Genomic DNA, 6000 nt, shown 5'->3' with positions numbered 1-6000 from the left:
GCATCAGGCTTCCCTGAGAGCCAGCATGGGGGCTGGCAGGGGCCATGGGTGGGGGGGGGCAGTCCTGACGTGCACGGAGCTGGGAGAGCTGTGCCAGCTGCAGAGGCAGTTGTCTCCCACCCCTGTGCGCATTGGGACTGGTCCCGATCAATATCTACAATTTACACTACTGTGCATTACATAATGCACCATTTATCTAGTGCCTGTATGTGTTGGTACTAGCCAATGGTGCATAAGACTAATTTAATAGTTGACTCCAAGATGAACATGAGCTGGCAGTTTAATGAAGTCATCAACAAAGCCAGTCGCACCTCATCGTGCATTAGCAGATGCACGACCAACAGATCAAGGGAGGTGATGCTCCCTGTCTATGCGACATTGGTCAGGCTGCAGTTGGAGTACTGTGTCCAGTTCTGGATGCTGCACTTCAAGAGTGATGCAGAGAATCTGGAGAGGGTCCAGAGGAGGGCCACTCATATGATTAGTGACCTCTGTGCAAGACCCTACAAGGGGAGGTTGAGGGGTCTGGATCTCTTCAGCCTTCACAAGAGTCTGAGGACCTTTCAACAGGACCTTGTAGCAGCCTGTAAGCTTATCAAGGGTGGACAACAAAGAGTTGGAGATGCGCTATTTACCAGGGCACCCCTAGGAGTAACCAGGAACAATGGGTGCAAACTAGTGGAGAGTAGATTCAGGTTAGACATTAGGAAGAAAATGTTCACAGTAAGAGTGGCCAGAATCTGGAAAGAGCTGCCAAGAGAGGTGGTACTATCACCTAACTTGGAGGTCTTCAAGAGGAGGCTAGATAGGCACCTGGCTGAGGTTGTCTGATCTCAGTCCTTTTCCTGCCTGACACGATGATCCTTCAGGTCACTTCTGACTCTACAATCTATGAATTTATGAATAATGTGCAGTTAGTGTGGGGTATGCATAGACAGTGACACTTTACTGCACATTAATCTAATATGCAGTAAAGTGTCTCACAAAGAAGTGCCCAGTGTGACCATGCACACGCAGTCTAGTGCTGTTGGGGTTCAGAAAGCATTTACATGTTTATTTATTGTTCCAGCTGCTCCCAGGGCTAGGGTGGGACCATGCACTGGAACTGAGAGCAGTGAACCTGTCTTTTCTGTGTTTTCAGTGATCCTGTCATTGGTAACCAGGTGTTGTAGAGGAGGAAGCTCTTTGGTTCAAATGTGGAGAGCTATAAGAACCAGACAAAGTACAGTGGAAGAGTGGTGGGATTGTAGGCTAGGATAGGGAAGATAGAGGACAGAATATGAAACTGGAGGCAAATGAGGAGGGTGAAGACTGAAATTAAGAACTAGGAGCAGACAGTGGGCCCTGGTGAGTGACTGGGACAGGAAACCACTAAGGCAGAGGGAAAGAGGCTGAGGAAAGGATGTATCTAACAAAAGCAAAGGCAGTGACCACAAACAAATGCATGTGTAAAAGGGGAAGAGACAGATTGGAGAATGGAGGAGGAAACTGGGGTTGGCTGAGCAAGGAGAATGGGAAAGGAAAATAAGGACTGGGATTTTGGATGTGTTAGGATAGGATTTATGTGGCAGGGAGACTGGGAATGGGATTGAAATCTTGGGAGAGAAGACTGAGACTGGAATCTGGAACCAGAACAGGCACAGAAACAGGACTGGAAGAAATTAAGGTTGGAAGAGTTAAGGAAGGAGTCAGGTTTGTGGGGAGTGGGCAGAAGAGTCTGCATCTATGAGCAGACCCCTACCTCATCCTCCAGAGCCAGGAATGGAACCAAGAATCCAGAGTCTAACCATTCCTCTGCTATGAACACACAGCTGTGAAGCCTGCCAGCAAGTGAACCATCCTTCAAAAATGCTGGTCCACGTAATGAATAGCAACCTACTACTGATATCAGTTACCATATTGGTTTGAGTATAAGAGGTCTATGTAGTATGTCTATAGATTTCAACCCTGCTGATGAACCATCTGTATGGGGGGGGAGGGTGTACATATATCCAGGAGAGGATGCCAGTATAAGCCTAGCTCACACTTGAAAATATTTTAATAATTTTATAATTTGTCATAAATAATTATTGTAATAATTGTTACAATAATGCCTGAGGAAACAGGTGTTCAAAGATAGTGACATCAGATCTAAAACTAAGCTCATGGGTTATAATCCCCATCTTACTATATGGAGCTGAGACACTGATACCTCAAGTTGTTGGAGAAATACCAGCAATGCTGCCCGCAGAAGATTCTTCAAATCCAATGGGAAGACAGACCTTCTAACATTAGAGTCCTCTCACAGGTAAAAACCCACAACCATTGAGGCAATGATCATTTGGCATCAACTTTGCTGGGCCAGCCACAACATCTGGATGTCTGACCCCAGACTCCTGAAGCAAGTTTTATTCTCCCAACTCAGTCAAAATATATACTCGAGAGGAGGGCAGTGAAAGTGCTTCAAGGGTGTCCTTAAGGCCAACTTGAAAAAATGTAACATCAATGTCAACTTATGGGAGACTATTACTCAGGACTGCCCCAAATGCAGAAAGAGTTTGGTGCAGCAATCTTAGTTCTTTGAAACCGTATGACAGCAGCAGGAGATGGAAAGTGGGAGCAACAGAAACAGTGTGTCACGGACTGAATCAAGAATTCAGAACCATTCACCCCCCACCCCACGTGTCTGAATTGCAACAGAATTTGCCAATCTCAGATTGGCCTCGTCAGCCATTTTCAAACCCAAGAAGCCATTCATGGAAGACGGTCATCCTCAACTGCGAGGCATTGCCAAAGAATTGTAAATGATTTTTATAATTTAGAACCTCATAGTTTGAAATTGTTAGTGGTTGTGTATTGGATATAGCTTAGCTATGGCAGAGGTGTTACATTTGTGTTACAAATGTAGATACAAAACAGCTTTGTCAGTGAGGATCATAAATAAAGGTGAAAAGAAAGCCATTATGATGGCAAGCAGCATTCCTTGATAGTGAGGAAATTCTCCCTCCCAGAACTGTAACTTTGCTACCTTCAAAATCCACAAGAAAATTGGTTTAGTTCAGTAGCAAAAGTTGCAGTGAAACAAAGATATTTGAATAAAACCAACCAGAGAATGTTTATAGGCATAAGCCATCTCTAAGTATAGGGTATAGATTGGGAGGAAAAATTGAAGAATACTGCAAATTCAAGAAGGCATGCTACCTCTTGAATCTTCCCAGCTGGTATAACTGAGAACCTCTATTATGTTATTGTGAGCAACTAGATAAGATGCTGGAAAAATATGTAGTACTATGCCATTGCGGTATGTAGATCTGTATCTTGCTTCTTTTCTGACCCAGGTGATGATACTTGAGGGAATTATAATTATATCTTAATTGCATGTCTTAAGGGGAATCCTCAAGGGAATTTCGGCTATATCTTAACTGTGCATGCATTACAAAAGAGTTCCTGATCATAGGTGGGCTATAGTTTTGTGTCTCTAAGTGCTGAATTAACTGAGTTTTTGGTAACATTTTGTGTATATGCACATAAGATATAGTATTTAAGTATACAATCACACGCTATTTTTCCTCAGGACCCAGCCTGGCTTAGGGCACAGGACAGGCTGTACTCAATTACTGAGAACGCGCTCAGGGCTTTGTGTTGTATGTAGTTTACTGCACACTAAGCCTCATGTCCTGCACACTATTTCATTCCTGTGTGACTGCAAGGGCTTGTTTGTGGTGATAATTTCATAGACATCAGGGCTGGAAGGGACCTAGTGAGATCCTCGGATCCAGCTCCCTGCCCAAAGGCATTGAAACGCTTCTTGAATGTGTCCAGAATAGGTGCTTGCACCACTTCTGGGGGAGTCTATTCCAGACTCTGGAGACTCAGACGGGGAAAGAAGTTTTTCCTTATGTCCAGTCTAAAACAGTCTTCCAGCTGTTTGTGACCATTTGACCTTGTCTTCCCTTGGGATGCCCTGGTGAACAGGTGTTCTCCCAGATCCTGATGCACATCCCTGGTGTTCTTATAGGCTGCCACCAAGTCCCATCTGAGCCTGTGCTTTTCCAAGCTGAAGAGTCCCATGCTTCTCAGTCTCTCCTCATAGGGCCTGCTCTCTTGACCTCTGATCATGTGTGTGGCTCTCCCCTGGACTCTCTCAATGCTCTCCACATCCTTTCTAAAGTGTGGAGCCCAGAACTGGACACAGTACTCCAGCTGCAGCCTCACCAAAGCCAAGTAAAGTGGGAGAATGCATCTTGAGCAAAACCCAAGATGTCATCGGTAGATGCAAGCCAGGGTTTTGTTTGCTTTGCCAGCTGCAGCATCACACTGCTGGCTCATATTCATCTTGTGGCCAGTTATGATCCCAAGTCCCTTTTGGTCACGGTGTTAGTGAGTGTAGCACTGCCAAGCCTATAGGTATGATGTGGGTTCTTTCTTCCCAGGTGGAGCACCCTACATTTCTCTATGTTGAAAGTCATCAGGTTTAGATCCACCCACTTTGCGAGCCTGTCCAAGTCGGCCTGAATCCCCAGCCTATCCTTTAGTGTGACCACACTTCCCCATAATCTGGTGTCATCTGCAAACTTAGCCAGTCTTCATCTGACACTCAAATCCAGGTCATTTATGAATATGTTAAAGAGTATTGGTCCGACTACTGAACCCTGAGGGATGCCACTGGTCACCGTGCACCATGTTGACTTGGTTCCATCGACTATCACTCTCTGGGTCCGACCACAGAGCCAGTTCCCCAGCCATTGGACCATAAAGTTGTTGAGGCCTCAGTTACCCAATTTTGTTATGGGGACATCATGGGAGACCAAATCAAAGGCTTTTTTGCAATCCAAGCAAATGACATCAGCCACTCCTCTCCTGTCCACGTGACCTGTCACCTGGTCATAGTTGGTCAGGCACGACCTACCTGTAATGAAGCCATGTTGGCTGTCTCTCGGAATGATGTGTTCTATTAGCCTGCTATGGATGGATTCTTTAATAATTTTTTCCGTGATCTTTCCAGGCATTGAGGTCAAACTGATTATCCTGTAGTTCTCCGGATCTTCCTTCCTTCCTTTCTTGAAGATAGGCACCACACTGGCCCTCTTCCACCCTTCAGAAACCTTTCCTGAGTACCATTAGATCTCAAATATCCTTGCTATTGGTTGCACTATGATGTCAGCCAACTCTTTTAGCACTCTTGGGTGCATTTCAGGGCCCGCTAACTTGTGGATGTCCAGCCTCTCCAGGTGTTCCCTCACAAGGTCTTCACCAAATGGAAGTGTGTGGTCACCTGTACTTTCACAATCCCTACAGTGCCTTTGCAAGCAGTGATGAATGTGTTTTCAAAACATACCTGTGAGATAAGTTGGCGTTGTCCCCCCCCTCAGAGACTGGAAAGTGGGGCTCTGCCTCCCTGGTTCCAGAAACCCAGAACCTGATTGCTCAGAGTACTGAGCACTGTGTAAGTATTAATATGTTCAAACTATAGTTCCTACTTCCATTTTTGCAGCTGTGAATGTTCAGTAGTTCTAGAAAAGGAGGAATCCACATTTAATGAAAGTCATTGTGAAATGCAAAGGGAAATCAGAGAAACCACAAAAGGAGTACATATACTAGTAATGGTGACTTCAGTTATGCCTGTATAGGCTGGGTAAAGGCCTTCTCAGTTTGTAATATGAAGAAACTATAAATGAATGCTTTTTAGAATAACTAGAAAAGAAGTGCCTCTTGATTTATTCCTGGTTTAAGTGATCTGGTTTAAGTGATAACTATACTTAGCTGCTCTGGAATAGTGAGCAAAATGTCATCAAATTCTACATCCTTGCAAGAATGAATAAGTAAAAAAACCCCCACCAAAATATTAAACTTTAAAAAAGGAACTACACGAAAATGAGGAAACTGGTTGCAAAGAAGTTAAAAAGCACAGCTAAGAGGATAAAATGCCTGCAAGTGGATTGGAGGCTGTTTATAAAGATACTATGTTAGAGGCTCAGAGTAAATATATATCACCAATCAAAAAGGTACTAAACAGTGCTT

This window comes from Crocodylus porosus, unplaced genomic scaffold (assembly GCF_001723895.1).
Source record: "Crocodylus porosus isolate Cpor-Errol unplaced genomic scaffold, CroPor_comp1, whole genome shotgun sequence".
In the NCBI taxonomy this organism is placed as follows: Eukaryota; Metazoa; Chordata; order Crocodylia; family Crocodylidae; genus Crocodylus; species Crocodylus porosus.
This window is presented reverse-complemented; position numbering follows the sequence as displayed.